Source organism: Sinohyriopsis cumingii, chromosome 7, assembly GCF_028554795.1.
Source record: "Sinohyriopsis cumingii isolate HCF-2022 chromosome 7, ASM2855479v2, whole genome shotgun sequence".
Taxonomy (NCBI): Eukaryota; Metazoa; Mollusca; class Bivalvia; order Unionida; family Unionidae; genus Sinohyriopsis; species Sinohyriopsis cumingii.
This window is the reverse complement of record NC_142967.1, coordinates 125,268,801-125,290,269: the sequence shown is the minus strand read 5'-3', so window position 1 is coordinate 125,290,269 and position 21,469 is coordinate 125,268,801. Positions and strand designations below refer to the sequence as shown.

The following is a 21,469-nucleotide window of genomic DNA, read 5'->3' as shown; positions in this document are numbered from 1 at the left end:
CTTGACCCAAATAAACATATTTACTTCTATTAATAATAATTCTGATTTTAAACCTATACACACGGAGAATAATTTAGCTATGTATTAGTTTATTTAAAGAAAAAGGTCAATTAAGCTCAAGCAGAAATGAACTCAATTCTGGACAAGGTCAAATGCAACATATAATGTTACATTACAATAGCAAGTAATGAAATATAAAAATAATTAAAAAAACTAACAAACAAACAATGTAAATTAAATATACATAATATATACATAACAGTAAGCTAATTTAAAGTAGTTCAATTAAATTACTTACACAATAATATTTGAAACAATGTTCAATTGATCCAATGAAATAAGTTTAGCTGACATAAGACTGTGACTGCAAATTCCTTGATTCCACCAGTCCACCTTTATTTGATTTGATACATAATAAACACGATGATACAAAGCAGATTTCCATTTAATTCTGTGCAACAATTCAACAACTACTTCCACAAGTTAGATATCAAAACATAGTTGGCACTTAATTAGGTTCTCACAAAATACTCATGGACATAGCTGTACAGTAGATTGACAAATTTCATGTTTGGATACAAGAGGGCACACTTCATTTAAGATGATTACACTTAAACTGAACTAAACAACAGAACCAGAACACAAATTTCACATGACAAACCTTATTTAACTGTATTAATTTATTAATGTGCTGCCTCTAGTTGGCGTTAGTGACAAAATTCATTAATCAAATTTTTTTAGAATATTTATGGCATACTAAGAATGTTATTTGGAAAAAAAATGAACAAAATATATATTAAAAGTTGAGAATTTCATGATGATTAAACTTTCTGGGTACTATTGACCATTTTTAACAATAATAAAACTAATGATATATCAAAGTTTCAGTTACCAATTTTGATCGTGATTTTCTTGATGTACACAAGGTTTGGATTTTTTTAGGTTTTACTTTTAAGTTTAATAAAAATCAGCATCCACAACTAACCACACATTATAAACAGGTTTTAGGGTTATCAGGACAACAGTTATCAAGGGAATGGTGTAATGTCTATCTACACTTTTCACAGACTGCAGATACATGGAGTCACTAACCACAGTGCTTGCACACAGGTCAGCACCCCAGTACTCTCCATAACATAAAATTGAAATCTTTCCTTCCTTGTGTAGTAAGTAAAATGAGAGCCACAGTCATCAAATATAACAGATCACATCTTCTAAGATTTATTTGTGACTTGGGAGGTGAATTTTTGGAATAAATACAGAGAAATGCCAAGGAAAAACAATAAGTATAGCCAAGTCAAAAGGAACCAAGAAACAGCAGCAAAACATGCGATCAAAAGGGACATGTATCTTATGATAAGAAAGGCAAGAGCAAAGATGAGAAAATTAAAAAGAGAAAGTTTGGTAGTCTCACCTTTGACAAATATCTGGAGGGATTGACCCATCAGTCCAAGGTACCTCCACAACTACATCCATTTCAAACTCCAAAAACTTCAGCTGAAACTGTGTAAACATTTCCATCTGAAATAATTGGGTAAATCATATACATGTAGATGAATGTAATTTATACTGGTCCCTATTCACATCCCAAAAAAGTTATTGGCTTAAAATTAGGGAAAATGACAAATAATAAAATATTTTCCAAAAGTTTAACTTTCACTCTTTCAACTTTTCCATGAGAATCATTTGTACTTAAATTGTCATGATTTCAGGTTAATATAATATTTCATATAAATCTCATTTGTTTTCATAAAGTACTAAAAATGTTGATTTGTATTTCTTGAAAGAGCATGTATGGTAAATAGAAGATAATGCAAAGAAATACCCACAGGTGTAATACTTTCCTTTGCTTTCCTGCAATTTCTATGTAAATTAAAAGTAGATTAACTTATGTGCAGTTAAATTATCCAAAATTAAAAAAAGTAAGAGCCTAAGTTTTTTTCCTTCTTCAAGTAAAATATACTTTTTCATAAATACATGCCTGATGATAGTTCCCTTAAGAGAACTACTACCTTGCAAATCCAGCCCTTCCAGATTGAAACATTTTGGCTAAAAAGCTAAAAGTTATCTGCCCTACTAACTGGCAGTTACAGTGATCTCCCTTTATACAGGGACTAGCACCAAATCCTGTGAAATCATCAGTAAGGTGTCGCTCTGGTGGCGCTCACCAGATAATATGTACTTTTGAGAGAGTGACGCATGTAAGGTGAAGTAGTTCGCATTTAAAACATGCACAGTGGAGAGAATGTTTGCATACCTCTATGCTACCTTAATGTAATGTGGATGATATTTCTTTTGGATATTGTACTTTTGGAAATTTTACATGATTTAAGCACAAAGTGTACTTTAGACTAATTCAGACTGACTTTTTAACACAAGGGAGCAGTCATTTTAGTTAGCAGTGTGTATGCATAGCAGCTATTAAAATAGGGAAAATGAATTTTGCCAGACTAGACAATACCAGCTTCTGAAAGTGCAATGAATGAATTACCAAATACATAAAACGTAAAAGAAGTTATCGGCTCTTTTTTATACAATTTACCTCTGAAGTTCAGGAAGTGAAAATGACCAAGTAGAGCTAGCACTTTCTTGAAAGGTGCACATTTGAAGTAAGGCCAAGCTGTATACTCTATAACCCATAGTACACCCATCAATCATACACCAAAATAAAGGGAATTAAAGGTTCTTTGCATTATACCTAAGATATACAAGGTCTTTTTTAAATAGCCAGTATAACCAGTGAGGAAAGCCGGGGACATTCTATTTCTTTAAAATCCTAACCCTATGCAAAATGCGAAACTGTATAGCGCCACCTTAAAGAAAATAAAAAAATGTTTGCAATTATTATTTTTTATTTTCATATAATTATGTATGATGTTCTGAATAAAATGGTACATTCATATTGATGTTAAGCATGAAAATAAGCTAATTATGATCATTTTTCTGTTGCTTACATAATTTGCCATGAGGTATGTTTGTGTGAGTAGTGACCTTAATTATGGGGAAATTAGAAGACTTAGAATATAGGAATAGAGTCAACTTAAATTTAAAACTGTTGCAATAAGTGACAGAAATATATGGTGAAAATGTTTCTTTTCATTTACTTGCAATGAAATAAAAAATAAATGAAGAGAAAGTGAATTCGCTTCTTCCATATTAAACAATAGGCAAATATTTTACACTTTGACCTTTGACCTTTATGAAGCTGATGAGTTACCTCCCTTTTCTAATTGTAAAATTCATTGTTGATATCTCAGAAATATATCTGGCTAGTTTCATTTTCCTGTCATTCAGCATAACATTGGTTGCTATGTTTACAAAATGTAATGTGCATTCTTAAAATAGCTCACTTTTATCATGGGGGGGGGGGAGGCTGGACTTGTTAGAGACTCTGACACTCATAATTACTGTTCTGTGGGGAAAAAGGCAGGAGAATTATTCATAAGGATTGTTTTGATGCTTGCGACTTAAATGTTTCAGCCATATAAACATAATTAAATCATACAAAAATAATACCTACATCTTCTTTATGGTGGCGCTCACCAGATAATATGTACTTTTGAGAGAGTGACGTATGTAAGGTGAAGTAGTTCGCATTTAAAACATGCACAGTGGAGAGAATGTTTGCATACCTCTATGCTACATTAATGTAATGTGGATGATATTTCTTTTGGATATTGTACTTTTGGAAATTTTACATGATTTAAGCACACTGCTAACTAAAATGACTGCTCCCTTGTGTTAAAAAGTCAGTCTGAATTAGTCTAAAGTACACTATACATAGCAGCTATTAAAAAAGGGAAAATGAATTTTGCCAGACTAGACAATACCAGCTTCTGAAAGTGCAATGAATGAATTACCAAATATATAAAATGTAAAAAAAGTTATCGGCTCTTTTTTATACAATTTACCTCTGAAGTTCAGGAAGTGAAAATGACCAAGTAGAGCTAGCGCTTTTTTGAAAGGCGCACATTTGAAGTAAGGCCAAGCTGTATACTCTATAACCCATAGTACACCCATCAATCATACACCAAAATAAAGGGAATTAAAGGTTCTTTGCATTATACCTAAGATATACAAGGTCTTTTTTAAATAGCCAGTATAACCAGTGAGGAAAGCCGGGGACATTCTTTTTCTTTAAAATCCTAACCCTATGCAAAATGCGAAACTGTATAGCGCCACCTCTACAGTGTCGTATTTTGCGCAGGGTTAGAATTTTAAGAATTTCTATAAGTCTCTCAAATGTGGCTGGTGTATTGCACGAACCAAAACCCATCACTGTAAACTGCCACAGGCCACTACCAGGAACTGAAAATGCTGTTTTATGCTTATCTCTGTCTGCAACTTTCACTTGCCAGTATCCACTTTTCAGGTCAAGAGTTGAAAATAGCTTAGCACAAAAGCGTGTAGACCCATCTTTTTTCCTCACCAGCACAACTGGTGAAGACCAAGGGCTATTTGATGGTTCAATGATCCCTCTACTAGCCATATCTTTGATTTCCTCCTCTGCCTCTTTCATCTTTGCAAGGGGAATGCAACGAGGGGGTTGGCGTATGGGTGCAGCATCCCCAGTATTTATTATGTGTTCAACTAAGTTTGTAACCCCCAAATCTTTGGAGTCTTTTGAAAATACATCTTGATATTTAATCAAGGTCATTTGCAGTTGTTTCTTTTCATCATCATTCATCTTCTCAGAGCTAGCTTCAAAAATGTCGTGCAGATGTGAAGGTAAAACATCAGAAGTAGTCACATTGTGAATATTTATGCCCACCTCACATTTTTCTTCTTCAAAAGCATACTCCATTGTCTCACATTTTAGCTGCAATTGTGTTTTTGTATATTTTGCAGGTCTGGTTTGAAGGATTCAAAATGCGGAGAGGAACCATGCCACTCTGAGTCTCTACCAGAGTGTGAGCTAACATCAAACCTGTTCTTTCAACAAATTGTGGCATGGCTTCAACAAAACCAGTCTGAATATTAACCACAAGGTCAATAAACCTCCCAGGAACAATGATCTCAGTCTCTGGGGGAATTTCTACATTTTGAGAAACTGCAATCCTACAGATGGTAGGTTTGACATCTTTTGTAAAATGATAGCATGGTATTTTATCTCCTCGAATAAGCAGACAACTCTCTCTTAAAAATACGTCACATCCTACATTGGATAAGAAATCAATTCCAAGTTTTCCATCATTTTGTATATCAGCCACTAAGACATCATGCATAAAAATATGTTTTCCTAATTTAATTTTTACATTGATCTTTCCAAGAAATGGTGAAATTTCACCAGCTGCAGTCACTAAATTCAAATTTACTGGTTCAATCTCCACAACGCATGAGTGTGGAAATTTATCAACAATATCCTTTTTCAAAACTGTCTCATTTGCACCAGTATCGACTAACATGGTTACTGATACATCTTGAACTTGAGTTGCAACAAACAATCCCTCATCACCATACTTAGACGATCTAATGGTAATGGCATTGGGCCTTAATTTCCCTGTCGAACATTGGCCCCTGTGTTCGACTGGTTCAAGTTTAAGTGTGCGGACTCAGCTTTAGCTTTTTCTGATTTATTGTAGCCTGTATTGGGCTTATAGGAACTGCCCTTCCACGCATTGTAACCTTTGTTATTCTTTCTTTGTGATTTATAATGATTTTGTCTCTCTGTACTGTTATTCTGATTGTTCTGCCAAGTCTGATGCTTGTCCTTAATTTTTCAGGTTTACATGCAGAGAAGCTGGTCTGGTTGGACTCAATATTACCCTTGAGGTCAGCAGTCATGGACTTAATCTCCTGGCACAGATTATCTACCATGTTTTGCAGAGCTTTACCATTTTCTGCCTTACCTGAGGTTGACAAACCACTTTCAGGACCTATAAAATCAACAGACTGGATACGCTGTGTTTTGTGGTGGTCTGCAAGCCAAAAAGCTTCCAACTGTGTGACTAAGATTTCTGCATCACTGATATCCCTAGCACGTGATTCACGAATTCTCAGATGCATGTCAGATTCAGAGAGTGCATCTATAAAATGATCCCTTGCTAAAGTGGAAATTACTGCTGTAGGAGCTCCTGGATAAGCTTGGTGAGTCAACTTTTTAATAGACTGTGCCAATTCTGATATGGATTCATCATTTCGCTTTGTGCGAGTTTGTAGTTTGGCTTTAAAAATCTCAGCTCGGTTCAGAGAACCACATCGCAAGTCAAGTACATTAACAAGATTGTTGTAGTCATGCTTTTGAGCTGATGTTAGTTCATTTAGTAAGGCACGTGCACCCCCAGTGAGGCTGCTTGCCAAATACAAGGACTTTAAGTCGTAATCCCAACTATTCAGCTATGATACAATCTCAAACTGAGATAAGTATTCATCTAAGTCTTCTGTTCTGTCATACAACTGGGGTTTCATTTTGAAAGATCCATTACTTTTATGACTGTGTGATTGTACAGGGTGGGGTAGGGTTAGATCATGAACATTTGTTGCACTACCTCTTGATGCCAAACCATTCAGTACAGACTGATCAAGCTGACCCTGCACCTGATGCAGCAAACGGTGCTGATTAAACTGATATGAATTGCTCTGAGGTACATACCCAGTTGTTGAACTAATAGTACCTCTAGGCTCACTCTTATGCCTAGAGATTATATATGATTCTTCTGGATCCAAATCCTCTGTATTTCTGTTGGAAGAAGAATCAACTCTGATGCAATTGGAATGCATCTGCTGTTGTCTCACATCAGTCACCAACTCAGAATGTGGGTTTTGGTCACCTCCGCCTGTCTTGTCATTTTTAAAACCCACACTGTGAGTTTGCGACTTTAGAACCGAGATTTCCTTGTCCATGCGAAAAAACGCCATTTCAGTAAACTGCACCAAACTCTCTTGGTTTGCATGTAATTTCTCCAGCATCTTTTGCCACATTAAAGCAAACTGATTTTCTATCTTGGACTCAATACTAAGTAGTCTCGCTTGAACTGTATCAGTTATAGAGGTTTTGGAAGTTACAATCCCCACCTCTTCAGCATCTTGCACATCAGACAAATGTTTTTCTGAAGTGTTCGATGAACATTCCTCCTCAAGGGAGGTTTCATCATCATTCACAAATGTAATCTTGGATGAAATATGCACCTGTATCAAATCCTCAAATTTACCACTGATAAAAAATGTTTCGATCAATATAGGAATAGAGTATCACATCCCCAAGGGAAATAACTATGTAAGGGAAATAACTCCCACAAAAGGAATATATATCCAAAAAGGTATATAACTCTGGTCCGTAGCTTTCGCCAGATAGTTTTACATCAAAAGGGAAATAACTCAGTCCCACCAAACTGCATTATTCATTCAGGGGTAGATAACTCTTAGGATCTCAACAACAAGTTTTCCCACTGCTGCCACCAAATCTGTCATGTCGCCCATCATGGACAGCAACAGATTGAGAAAGGGTCCGTCTTGTCATCAGCTTTTGGTTCTCTTGAGGATATACTATCATATTCTATGGGAACGATCTTATTCTAAGGGTGCAATTAATGAACAGAGGCGTCAAATGAAGGTAACATTATTTAATGACATAAAGATGATCCAATCAGCTCAAGTGACTGATGGGAAATGATTGTGAAATTATAGCATAACTAACATTATGAAATGCAATAAATTATGATCTAAAGTAATGTTAGTGTAAGCTGAATGTGTTAGTAAAACACAAATTTGTTCATAAAGCTTGTTAACATACGTTATAACTAACAGGAAGTAGCAAGTAATTACATGTTTTTTCTAACTGAAAGTATTTCTAAATGGAGAACTGAAGCATGCAAGTGCACGAGAAAGCAGTGTGTCAAGCAACTAATTAGCAATAAAGACTAAAATACTCATGTGTATCTTGTTATTTCTTATATGCACTGTTAACATGGTTAGTATTGAGTCATACAAGCTATTGGTGTTCAATACATTCTAATATATTCTTTATTCATTCATAAAGTGTGTGGTGGGGGGGGGATAACAGAAATAAAAGAACCTAATCTGGGTTCAAGGTTTACCATTGTTGGTGCACCATAGTCTTTGGTGCTCAATGTTTCTAAGGTTTGGGTGCAGATGCACCCAAAACATATGGTTATGGTTCACAGTTTCAGGTTTGGGTGCAAGAGTGCACCAAGCATGTTTGGTTCACTGCCTTTATGATTTATACCCATCTTGGTATAATGGTTTGCTCACAAGCAGACGACAAAGTTCTATTTATTGAATTTCACACCAAAAGTGTAAATTCTATAAAAGGAATAAATTATCAATATAATGTTTGTGAATTTGGAATAATACATTATAGGCGCATTGCTATATGCAGATGCAGGTTATTCACCTTATACTTAAAGGAGACCAGAAACCAATGGAAATATAGAATAATAATAAAAGTACTATAGCAGAAAACCTTATTCTGAAGTATTATCTGCGACCGTAATGCCAATATTTAAATATTGGCCTATCTTCTAGGAGCTGAATTTCCGTGACCTCGTATGCAAAATTTCCGCGCCTATTCGGTTACTTTCGGAATGTGACGTCATAGTAGCGACTCCAGCAACCCAAGTGGGAGTTGCCAGAGTAAAAGACAATACCATTTTGCGTTGCTTACGGGTGTAATAGAACATTAAGAAAAGCCTGTGGACATATTTTTTTTTTCTTTTTCGAAATATAAAGGCATCATGAAAGAATGGGTACATTATTACAAACGAGTCGAGTTCAAAGCAACACCATATAGCACTATGTGCTCGTTACATTTCTCAAAGGAATGTTACGAGAGGGATCATGAAAAAATAGCAGCTCAAAGATACGCAAATGCTAGGCCTAGACTAAAAGTTGGCGCTGTTCCAGACATACCTTTGGACATTTTAAATCCTGGGAAAAGAGTTAAACGTGTGAGTTACGAAAATAAGCAGAAGGACGAGTAAGTGACCACAAAATGCAACAATCAATCCACATACCTTTTATCTAAAACAGCAGTGCTAAAAACAAATCTGATAGCCCGACACCCTGGACCCTTCTGGTTTTAGTTCCGGCCCATCCTGTATTCAAAGTGAGGTGCCCGTCAGGCTTGTCGAAACAAAAATTGTTTGCCTGAGGAAACTTTGATCGCGCTGGTGAAAGGAGTAAATGTATTTTCAAGATGTTGACATACATGCCTTAACACGGCACAATCTAAATCAAATCACCACTGTCCTAGGTGAAATTTAGATTTGATTTTAATCAAATGGAAGCTTTGCTAAAAATAAGAATCTAAACCTGTCGTGTTTCGAGAAAACGCAATTTTCAGTAATCTTATAAAAATTAATTTTTAAAAAAAAAAAATGCATTGTTTACATGTAGTATGCATAAACGGTAATCTGTATTAATTGGAACTGAAATAAAACTATTCCTTGGGCAGTTTAAAAAGCAGCGATTATAAAAAGGTCAAAGTTTCACATTAACTGTCTGACAATGGGGGGGAGGGCTATTGACACCCCACCCCCCTTGCCCCAATGTGCGACCGCCCATTTGACATGCCTTTTCTCGCTGTGATACGCCTTATTATTCCCCCATGACAAGCCCCTTTTGCATATTCTGGTCAGTTCTGGCTAAATTGCAAAATAGCTGAAGTTTTGATTCAAGTACGCAAACAATAAAGCCGGTGTGACTAATGAACAGAATCCTTATCCTTGCCTTGATCTTGTGAAAACGACTGCCCTTCGGACATACTTCAAAGAAACCATGTTCGACAGTGTGTGTGTGTGTAAGCACCAGCAATTGATTACTAAATAAACGATGCCTATTTTGTTGTTACTTACGATGCCATGGACTTCATTTTAACAGTTCAAATCTGCAGTCACAAGTTACCGTACATGTGGCAACTGTTTTTCTCAAGTTTTATGCCCCACCTTATTTCCTTTGGTTTAAGTCTTAATGCATGTAACACTGTTTGCTGAATAAAATATTTATTCAGAATTAGTGCTTTAGGGCCACATATACTGCATGGTATATTTTGTTTTATTCCTTGAAATTTAATCGTGGTAATTAAACTTTTCATATACGGTAGAGGAATGTCAGGTGTTAACTGGCCGAGTTTCCTTGGCGGAAATGGAGATGAGATTTTGTTTGCAGAGAAAATTTCAACGTGATCATTCATTTAAGCTAATTGGTGACAATTTTATTCTTGTAATTATTTTTTTTTTACTATAGTACTGCTGTAGTTGTTTAAAAAGTCTGAAATTTACTTGAATAATGTTTAATCTTCACGTTCTATTTACTGAAGAAGAAAAAAAGAAAGAAAAGAACTGTTGTATGATATTAATTATTTCGTCCAGTGCCGGGTTTAGACGTGTGTGCGTGTGATTTGAATTTTTAACGTAGCTTTAACAATTTTTCATTCATATCGCTACGATGTCAGCAGTGTGGCAGTTTAGACTGTGGATTGCATACGTTATATTTAAAAATGGTTTGGGTTGGGTTTTTTTTTCTTCTGACAAATGAAAATTGACTGACATAATGTAATAATCGGGACTTCGCTGCGCAAAATTGAGAGATATTACGAGATCGGGATGTAGATGAGGAAATACTCCCAAAATCGGGAGGTTTTTCTCCCGGCTTGAGAGTTGACAGGTATGAACTGTCCGGGCTTGTGGAATTTCATTCAGGACTTTAGTTTATTTAAGTCACCAGCCCGGGGCCTGTGCCTAACAAATTTCTTTCAGCACTTACCAGTACAGTACATAAACTATTATATCAAACTGCAGATTCAACTTTTGAATGTGCATCCCAAATGTGGTCTCCTGTCTGCCTCGCTCGCCAATGTTTATGTTTGTATTCGAGGACTGGCTAGTATAGCGTCACGGTACCACGTGATCTGTCGTCTCATCAAAACTCGGAAAAACTCGGTAATTTACGGAATCGTGGTATCTTCCACGCAATATAATCACTACCCGCTTACGATATTTAATTTATAAACATTGCAGTCGAATTAAAATCTGTAGAGAATTACATACGTAAAAGGAAAATTTTGATTTCTAGTCTCCTTTAAATGACTAAATAAATAAGTTCAAAACACGTCATTTTACTAAGTCACAAAATAACACTCTGCTAGTGTTATTTTATGCAATGGAATTAGTTAAACAGCTTTAAAATGTGTTTTACCATAGCCACATCAGATTTTAAAGCTGGTTGAGCCATTTTTGTATTTAGCGCCTTGGACAAAGACTGGAAAGTGACAAAGTTCGTAAACGCTGACCTCCTATTATACTTTTATTATTGACCAATCAGAATTTAGCACTTGCGATCATCGGGCAAGAAAGATTTACTGACCAATCAAAATCAAGCATCAAATATTCTATGCTGAAAGTGACGTAATCGTATAAACATGAAGACCCAACAACACGGGACATGCTAAAGAATTAATTCTACAGATTTTCACACAAATGATAGAAATAAAGTGCAACTACACAAGGCATCATACATTTAAGATGTAAGTAGACAAGCCTTGTGATCAAAATCTCAAATCAGTTCAAAATACGTTTCTTCCAACATCCGTCGACAACACATCGTAGTGGTAATACACAACATGTGCTTCACATGAATGAACGTTCAAATCACATCTGCCGAAATAAGTCTACATATCTGTGAATTAAAACTGGGGCATTTTAAGCATAAAAAGTACATATAACTAATATGGTCATTCCTAGTTGCATGAAATAGCTCACTTCATGAACAAGATATATATTACGATGGTGCAGTGAACGAGAAATGCCATGCTGTAAACATGCTAAAGTTGATGCTGTTGACTTAAACCAGATATACCGGCATAACAATACATCATTGGTGAGTGGCCCCTAGTACTGGAGTAGAAGGCATGCTCTCTATATGAATGTAACTGTGGGGAGGCTGTATGTGTAATACATCCCCTTACCCCAGGGAGACTATTAAGATAGGTGAGACAGCCTCTAGATAACCGGACTTGAAAATAGACTATACATGTCTGGGAGTGGCATTTGAAAGGGAAAATTTTTCCGTCCTGCAAATCTAGCTGAAGCAGTAAAGCTGCATCCTTACCAAGCTATCATGTAACTGTGGAAGGTAACTTTTTGTGCCATGGCCCCACCAGCTGAGATATAAACTAGAGAAGTGCACTTGGACTTCCATTCCATGGATAATAACAATTAGAGAGCAGTTTTGCTTATATGCATGTTTGTGGCAACTGTTCTGAGCAGAGATGTGAAGCAAATTCATTTCCAACAAGCAGAAAGAATAACCCACTTTTTCCAGGACAAACATCTGTGTTGCTATATGGTCCTTTACCTCTGTGAGGGTAAGATGAGGCATGATTCCAATCGACACAACGGGCTCAGTCATCCTTAAGTATGAAAACAGAGCTCGCATTTTGTCCGATAGGTGACTTTGAGATGAAGTTTCCAGAGTAGACTGGAATTTATTACCCAAGTCTGATTAGCCATGAATGGTAAAAGCAGGGGCTCATCATGAATGATACTGACCAATCTTGTCGGAACTGCATGCAGACAGGTCCTACATGTGAGGTGAGCAAATGAAGCTCTTGGCAGCAGTTCAAATGGGTCTTGTTCAACCAGATTAGTACCTATGATAGATTACACTTTAGACAAGGATCCATCGTCACTGGACATGTGTCATTAAAAATGGACAGAAGATCAAATAGTTCTTAAGCTCTTTAGCTTGTCTGACATCCTGTTTTCTATAATAACACAGTGTACCAGTCATCACGGAAAGATAGGTTTTAAATGTGATTGGTGCTGTTTATCGTTGAAGAGCCACATAAAGTTAGCTACTGAGGTATGGATGCTGGCAGTTGTTTTTATACAATGTTCTTGTGCGCATCACTGTGAAAATTTATTCCACTGCCCTCATACACCTTTAAGGTGGAGGAGCTATCTTGCTACCTTTTGTTGCAAGAACTGTTTGTTCCTGATGGCGTATTTTAAAAAGATCCAGATGTGCAGGTTCAGGAACTCTGGACTGGGATGAAACACCCGGTTGCTTAATTCATTCAGCCTCAGTACTGTTACCAGAGTTTTTAGTTAATCAGAACATTTTGTAAGTATCATGCACATGCATTCATTCTTACCTTAATTTCTCATCTTCTATCCAATAAAATTCATTCAAGTTTTCATCAATTGTTACAGATAAATTTATCTTCCCAGTCATATATTTTTTTGTGGTATCAGTCCAAGACTTCCACCAGTTATTTATACCCTATTTACAAAATTATGTCCATCACTTTTTTTAAATATCAGGTAAACTGTCCTTAATTTCATTGAAATAATCCAGAAAACTTTAATTTATGGTATGGTTGGAAACAATTTGTGAAAGATTAACTTTACATTGTTCACATCCAGTTGTTTGTTCAGTTGTAACCTTGTTGTGTGAAAACATTTTGCAGGTTTTTTTTTTTTTAGCATGATCATGGACCACATCTGTACTTGTTGAAGTGGGCGTTGAACTTCTATTTCCCTTTTCCTTTTACCCACAAGTCCTCCATTTGAAACTCTAGGTTCTAGCTCTTTCCTTATTGTTTTTGGTGGTGATTTTATGGTTCTGTGATTCATTCATAAGCTGAGATGAATTTACTGTCAAAATTTTGAAAAGAAACAAAAACAGATACTTCCACCATTTTACAGACTTTCTAGCATTGCTGTATGATGCTCGTGTTTTATCTACATTGTCCACTCCATTCATGTACATGCTTGTGTCAGTCACATGAAAATATTTCTGTAGGTTTTCAATCTAATGCGACTAAATTTCAGTTCAATGCAGGAGGGATGGAAAAGTTTGTCCTTATACCAATACATATCTTGGGCTAGTATTGGAAGAACTCCCAAATCAATATGAACCCCCAAAAGGGCTTTTATCTTTTCTGGTGTTGTTGATACCACGTTTTGTTGGGTGATATCAAAATGCATTTTTGGGCATGTGCATTTGCTTTGACTGCAATGTTCAAGTACAGTTCCACTGGAAGAAAAACAAATGATTTATCTTTTTTTCTTGTCCATGTTCGTAGTAGGTTTGGGACCGATCTGGTGGCCTAGTGGTTAGAGCATCAGCCTTGGATGCAGGAGGTCGTGGGTTCAATCTCCGGCCGAGTCCTAACAAAGACTTATACAAATGGTACTAACAGCTGCTGTACTTTGCGCTCAGCATTATGAGGTTAGTGTTAGGACTGGTTGGCCTGGTATCAGGATAATGTGACTGGGTGGGACATCATGCTACATGTCTGCAGCATGGCGTCCCATTGCAAAACATCACTATAAACTGCCGCACTGCAGACATTGTAGCGATATGACTGAAAAAGTTAAAGCTACATTAAAAATCCAAATCACACACACACAAACACACTTGTAGGTCTCGGATTTGGGCAATTCTGAATAAAACGGAACCTCAACATGTGTAAAATTCACAATTGTATGTTTCCTATGATGCATGGCATTTGTCGATGATCGAGAGCCATGATACAGAGCAACAGCTATGAGACACTTTCATACTTTCATTTTACTTTCCAAGCTTAAACATACAGTTTCCTTATAACAAGTCAATGTCATCATTTTTCATAGCTAATATAGCGTGTAGTGTTAGTGCCTGGTGATATCTGACAACAAAAATAGTACTATTTATGAAATCTCAAAATGTAAGGAATAAAAGATGTAAAAAAAAGCCAAGCTGATTTTCCTGTAAAATAACTGCAAAATGTGCATGCTAAGTACTTAACAAAATATGAATGATGCACAGCATATATAAACTGACCAGAACTCTCTCACTGATTTCATGAAAAATGTCAAATCTACATTAAAACAGAAATCTTAGATAGACTGTAAGGGAGGCAACTCATCAGGTAACATAAAATGTATGGACCAATCTTTGCAAACTGAACCACATCAGTTGGGAAATTTAAACTATTAAATTCTATACCCAGAGTCATCCCATCTGTTGATAAAACAATATTTATGAATAATGTATTTTAAAAACACTAAGAAGGTCACCTTTCCATCATATTTTCCCACTGGCCATCACATATTATTGCTGAACCTGCCACTATTTAGAGAAGTTTGTTTTGCTAGTGATTTTAACCTGCATAGAATCAAATCTAAAGGAAACAGAAAGTCATGCAAATTCAAAGAAGGGAGGATAAATATTACAATGTAAAAAGGGGCATCCATTTCAAATAACTCACCAAAAACTCCAATGAAGCTGATCCAGATACATTTGTTCTTGTGAAAGCTCCACAACAATTGGTGCCGCTGACTACCAAGGAAATCTTTATCACTTCAGCAGGTATGTTCCAATACACCTTGAGGCCTACAGGAAAATAAAACCCTGAACATCTGATATATAGGTCATTATAACTTAAATTTCTGGAAATAAGATGAAATATATGCATTGAAACATTACATCATGTGTATATATATATATATATATATATATATATATATATATATATAAGTAACAGCATTAAATTAAGGCACTCATCAATAAATTTGGAAAATATACTATATATGTACTGCAAATATTGAGAAACTGAATAAGTATATGAAATACTTTAATTAAATCACCTTGCATGAAACTTATAAGGCTTTTGTTGTTCATTAGCAGAATGTATCAGGAGCAATACCTGGTAACTCTAATAGTGCTGAGTTAACTCCCTTCTTCTACTATGATTAAGTGCTATCAAATCGATAGGAAGTGTATGTTTGGAATACCTAACTATGACAGATTCAAGAAATGGAGGTAATAAGGAAATGATTTATGACACAGTGAACCACATTTGACAAGACTGAAAAAATTACACCGGTTCTTAAGAATTTATATGCCAGTCGGATTAAGGGAAACGCTTCTCAGTTTCAAAACTTTGGGCAATTCTGAACAAAATGCAACCTCAACCTGTGTAAAATTCAAAATTGTCTGTTTCCTATGATGTATGGCATTTGTCGATGATTGAGAGCCATGATACAGAGCAAAAGCTATGAGACACTTTCATACTTTCATTTTACTTTCCAAGCTTAAATATACAGTTTCCTTATAACAAGTCAATGTCATCATTTTTCATAGCTAATATAGCGTGTAGTGTTAGTGTCTGGTGATATCTGTGAGATCTTAGAACAAAAATAGTACAATTTATGAAATCTCAAAATGTAAGGAATAAAAGATGTAACAAAAAAAGCCAAGCTGATTTTCCTGTAAAATAACTGCAAAATGTGCATGCTAAGTACTTAACAAAATATGAACGATGCACAGCATATATAACCTGACCAGAACTCTCTCACTGATTTCATGAAGACTGTCAAATATACATTAAAACGGAGAAATCTTAGATAGACTGTAAGGGAGGCAACTCATCAGGTAACATAAAATGTATGGACCAATCTTTGCAAACTGAACCACATCAACTGGGAAATTTAAATTATGAAATTCTATACCCAGATTCAGCCCATCTGATGATAAAACAATATTTATGAATAATGTATTTTAAGAACACTAAGAAGGTCACCTTTGCATCACATTTTCCCACTGGCCATCACATATTATTGCTGATCCTGCCACTATTTAGAGAAGTTTGTTTTGCTAGTGATTTTAACCTGCATAGAATCAAATCTAAAGGAAACAGAAAATCATGCAAATTCAAAGAAGGGAGGAGAAATATTACAATGTAAAAAGGGGCATCCATTTCAAATAACTCACCAAAAACTCCAATGATGCTGATCCAGATACATTTGTTTTTGTGAAAGCTCCACAAAAGTTGGTGCCGCTGACTACCAAGGAAATCTTTATCACTTCAGCAGGTATGCTCCAATACACCTTGAGGCCTACAGGAAAATAAAACCCTGAACTTCTTATATATAGGTCATTATAACTTAAATTTCTGGAAATAAGATGAAATCTATACACTGAAACATTACATCATGAGTAGATATGTATGTAAAAAGCATTAAATTAAGGCACTCATCATTAAATTTGGAAAATATACTAAGTATGTACTGCAAATATTGAGAAACTGAATAAGTATATGAAATGTTTTAATTAAATCACCTTGCATGAAACTTACAAGGCTTTTGTTGTTCATTAGGAGAATGGATCAGGAGCAATACCTGGTAACTCTAATAGTGCTGAGTTAACTCCCTTCTCCTACTATGATTAAGTGCTATCAAATCTGTAGGAAGTGTATGTTTGGAATACCTAACTATGACAGATTCAAGAAATGGAGGTAATAATAAAATGATTTATGACACAGAGAATCACATTTGACAAGACTAAAAAAATGACACCGGTTCTTAAGGTCTCAATGGACAGTTTTTCTGGTGAATTTTCATCAAACAATGACCTATTGCAGAAAAATGAGAATAATTTTACACTGACAATACAAATACAAACAAAGTAACGATTTTTGTAGAAAGCATACACACGAGATTTTGACTGCGGCAATCAGGTGCAACTGGTGGCTTTTGCACTGAACCAACACTACCACCAACCCCTCCTTTTTTACATTCATTTTTGACAGGAAAGAGCTATTTTGAATATTTTCCTGTGAACAGGCAGCTAAAAGAATCAGTATGTGTCTTATGCATGCATCAAGTTCATTAGTACTATAACAAATTAGCATACTTTTCATCACCCCTCAATCATCTAGATTTTTAGATATTTACCTCTGTAGCAGAAGGACATAGAATACAATTAATTCTACTATATGTTCTCTACATTTGTTTCTCAGTACTGACCTTTCCACTGTGTGACAATCAATGTAAATCATATGTTAATGTAAAATACCTTGAAAGATGACTACACGGTGAAGTTCTTGTCAAATATTGACCTGCTCTTTTTTGAGATGCTGGACTGTCAACATAGCATGTAAACAGAACACAGATTTCACTTCCGGATCATCACCAAGGCCTTATTACTCACCCTGCACTGTCTCTGACATACACAGAGACAACAACACCCTGAGCTCACACTATCAGGAATAAACAGTTACCTTTAAATTCCTACAAAAAATGCATAAATAAAACCCTTCTATCACCATCAAAATGAGACAGGAAAAAATGTTCTAAAAATAGACTAGAACAACATTCGTGGGTACTGAACTGGAAGTATTAATTGTGACATAATTCCTGACAGGCTCCATATTTTACGCCAATTTTACTCAAACTTTTATATTTGCATGCTATACCTATTTGAACTTTATACATGAAGTCTTTCTGAATTTCCTTGCTAACAAAACATGTGACACTGTGAGAAAGTATGTAGTGCTGGTGTTCCACAGGGTGCAAGTTCTGGTCCAAGTGCTCTTGAGAAACCAAAACTAAATTTGCTATATCTTCCTTAATTTTAGGAAATTTTCAATGCAGTAAAAACCTAATTGTAATACAAGATAAGTCCTGTCTGAAAATATGTTTGAAAGTTACAAATTTTGATAAATTAAATTTTAATGGCAAATTAAATAAACATTTAATTTTTTTAAACTAAATTTTATTGAAAACTTAAATTTTCATATAAGTTTTAAAACATAGTTTAACAAATTTTAGACAGAAAAGTTGACTAATGAATGGTATTTAACACAAATGTAGTTTGGGTCTGTACAACTGATAACATTTTTCCTAGGGGTAGTGAAGCATCATAGCTCATAGTGATTTTGGCAGCAAACCGCAATATGCCTGTCCAGATGCATATAGGTCTACACACTACGCATTTAATCTCCAATGCTCGTCTAACGTCTAGCTATGACAGGCAGTCACCAAAAAGCCAACCCATTTCCAAGCCTAACTCAAAGTAAATCTCAGCCACATTACAGATTTCGCTTCTGTGTGAATTTATAAATGCTAGGCTTGTGATAATTAGGTTCATGCCTTCTACCTGAAAAATTATGGGGGTGTCAAAATACAAAACTATCTGATGAATTTTCATCCAACAATGACCAATTGGAGAAAAATGAGAATAATTTTACACTGAAGATACAAATAAAAACAAACTAATCATTTTTGTAGAAAGCATACATGTGAGATTTTGACTGCAGTAATCAGGTTAATTCCTGGTGCAACTGGTGACTTTATACTGAACCAACACTGCCACCAACCCCTAAATTTTACATTCATTTTTGACAAGAAATAGCTAATTTGAATATTTTCCTGTGACAAGGCAGCTAAAATAATCAGTATGTGCCTCATGCATGAATAAAGTTCACTAGTACTATAACAAATTAACATACTTTTCATCACCTCTAGCTACGATGTCGTAGCCTCAACTTTTTGTGGTTGAGGCTACGAACTATTCCCATATCATGTAATGGAGCAAAAGAAAGTCATCAATAAAGTCAGAAAAACAAACAGTGTAGAAATCTACTACATATGTATAATCATGTTGTGAAAGAAGTTTGGCTTATTTTAAATTTATTAAGCCCTTACACGATAAAATAAACTGGCATGAGTAGGTGGCAGGTAGTCCTACCTGTAAGACCCGACGCTGATATTTATGTTGTTGGCGTCAGGGTCTTACAGCCTAACTAAAGGCGCCGTGTAGTGTGGTTTGATGTCGACTAACATCGTTACGAAAGTAAAATTTTCAGGAATATTTCACACAACTGACAAATAAAATAATGACGCTTTTCTACAAAGTAAAGTTATAATGTTTTAGTAAGACTTTACTTACTATGGTGCCTTTTCTCTAATAAATTCAAATTATCACAAAAGAAATGGACCGTTTTCAAGTTTCTATGGCCTACTTTTCAGTTGGCTGCAAGGCGATGAAAGCCGAGAATGCCAAAATCGGATAAAGTTGAAATATTACTTTTTAACGAAACGAATAAAAATATATTATGTCTATTGGAAACTGTAAGCAACGGTTCGTTTCGTTCAAGAAACATATCCCAAACCTCAACCTACTTGAACTTACTTCGGCATACTTCGACTACCGTCGCATTGCAACAAATTCAAATGTATGTCAACGGAACGTGAAAATGGGATTTTTTTTTTTTTTTTTTTTAAATTAAAAAAAGGGGTAGGCAATTGAAAAGTCATTCTCTTTTCGAGAAATATGGCTGGCCCTGAAAAGGGCCTTTGGGTTTATGTTAATGTATCCATTAACATAAAGGGCACTGCATTGGTCTTCTTCTTGTCCTTAGGCTGCGTCTCACTGTTGGCCCGTAAATCAGCACTCTTTTGAGGCATCCTTGTCTTTCTACGTACATCCTACGTATCCACAGACTGGTGTTTGTCCTGTGGACAACGGTCCACTTGGATCGGACATACATCAGCATGTCCGTCCTGAACATCATGGAAGACACAAGCGTAGAAGATTGCACATCGGTCCACAACTTGAAGTGACGAGAACAGGTGAATCAATGCAGTGAACTGCGCTTATTTATAGCTAGAGGAAGGATTGAAACGGATTGAGTTCATTCACCAATCCGAACACGCGTTACAAAATTCAGTCACCCGCATTCAATCAGAAGAGAGCAGTCTGTGACGTCACGTGGTCTATATAGATTTGCTAGCGCTTGTGTGCAGTCAATCTATGCGACAGTGATTCAACATGACGGAAACTCAGAAAACGATTCATTGGGGTGCACCAGCAGGGGGGACTGCCCAAGGGAACCCGGACTTACTTTCAGAAGAGGTGAATTGGGATTTTGTGGATTTTCTCTCCTCGCAAGAATTTGTTCCGGAACCTTCGTTACCTTCTTCATTACCGCAAGTGGAGAATTTTAGACAGAGACAGAAAGAAGAATTGGAGAAATTTATACAACGACAAAAGGAAGCGGAACAAGCTTTTCTCCTACAGCAACAGCAGCAAGAAGAAGAGGTTGGTATAAAACACTGGTTGTAAGAGGATAGTCACCCACCAGAAAGATGACTTCGCCACAGCAAGAATCGAGTGAGAAACCCGATGAGAACTCCAAGTTCAAACCCTACCATTTTCCAGTCTTCTTACCTGACTATTGTGATTGTGCCCGTCGATTGGACACGTTTCAGAAATGGCCTACGGATAGGGAAGGATTACCTTCTTCGCATGTTTTAGCTAGAACAGGATTTGTCTACTTGGGACCTGAGTTAGGATTGGGATACGAGGTACAGTGTTTCGCTTGTGGACTGAAGTTACGAATGGATCTATGTATCTATAAAGATTCAGCTATTCTGGAACATACTCGATGGTCTTCGCACTGCCCTTACCTTTCTATGGCCTTTCCACCCATCACACTACGGTACAATGTTGACGGTACCTTAGAGACGGTACCTTCCAGAACAGGACATAAAAAACGTAAAAAAAGAAAGATGTACAAGCTGGAGACTGCATTGCGACTAGTATAAAAAGGGGCTATGGTCAAGATCGATAGTTCATTGTGACTACCAAGACCGAGCGAACAAGATGAATACTTTCAGAGAAACACAGAACAAGTTGTTTAGAAAGGCACAATTCAAGTGTGAGGCTTCGGAAGTGGAATGCG

General features: G+C 36.0%; 1 long non-coding RNA gene across 1 annotated transcript in view; it reads right to left on the bottom strand.

Moving 5' to 3' along the window:
- Positions 1–19,754, bottom strand: part of LOC149796074 (uncharacterized) — a 150,812-nt gene extending 131,058 nt beyond the window's left edge. The window contains exons 1-3 of the long non-coding RNA XR_016422164.1: positions 19,675–19,754; positions 16,717–16,841; positions 15,212–15,336 (exon numbers count right to left, since the gene is read on the bottom strand). This is a non-coding gene — a long non-coding RNA (uncharacterized LOC149796074). The remainder of the gene's footprint in view (positions 1–15,211; positions 15,337–16,716; positions 16,842–19,674) is intronic.
- Positions 19,755–21,469: the final 1,715 nt, after the last annotated feature.